The sequence below is a fragment of the Orycteropus afer genome, unplaced genomic scaffold, assembly GCF_000298275.1.
Source record: "Orycteropus afer afer isolate SDZICR_OR568_19922 unplaced genomic scaffold, OryAfe1.0 scaffold00039, whole genome shotgun sequence".
NCBI lineage: Eukaryota > Metazoa > Chordata > Mammalia > Tubulidentata > Orycteropodidae > Orycteropus > Orycteropus afer.
Genome location: NW_006921626.1, coordinates 13,228,423 through 13,229,346, shown reverse-complemented (window position 1 = coordinate 13,229,346; position 924 = coordinate 13,228,423).

The following is a 924-nucleotide window of genomic DNA, read 5'->3' as shown; positions in this document are numbered from 1 at the left end:
AAGATTCGAGCAGAAATCAATGAAACAGAAAATAAAAGAGCAATAGAAAAAATCAACAAGCCCAGAAGTTGGTTTTTTGAAAAGATCAATAAAATTGACAAACCACTGGCAAATTTAACAAAGGAAAAGAGAGAGCGAATACAAATAACACAAATAAGAAATGAAATGGGTGACATCACAACGGAACCAATTGAAATAAAAAGGATAAGGCCAAGTTTGTAGATGGTAATGTTTAGCTCTTCTACATCTTTGTTGAGTTTCTTTCCAGTAGTTCTATCTTTCAAAGAAGTGGTATATTAAAGTCTCCCACTATGACTGTGGAGTCATCTATTTGGCTTTTCAACTCTTTTAAAGTCTGATTTATGTGTTTTGGGGCTTTTTCATTGAGTCCATAGATATTTATTTTGGTTATATCTTCATATTCAATTGATCCTTTAATCATTATATAATGTCCTTCCTTGTCTCCTATGGTGGTTTTTGTCTTAAAGTCAATTTGCTCTGAAATTAATATTGCCATTCCTGCTCTCTTACTGTTGCCATTTACTTGATATATCTTTTTCCAACCTTAGATTTTTAGTCTATTTTTGTCTTTATCTCTAAGGTGTGTTTCTTGTAGGCAGCATATTGATGGGTTTTGTTTTCTTATCCAACCTGCAGCTCTCCGTCTCTTGAGTGGTGCATTTAATCCATTAACATTCAGTGTAATTATTGCCAAGCATGATTTGGTTGCTGTCATTTTGTTATGTGTTTTTTCATGGTGTCCCTGGTTTCTTTTTTCCGTAGTATTTTCTGTGCTGAGCTCATTATGTTTATGAATCGTGTTATCCTTTCCTTGTTGTTGCTGTTGTTTTAGTATTTGCTGAATATTTGTGCTTGTCCTCTTTTTCATTGTAATATGAAGGTTTATCATTTTTCTTTGAGGTT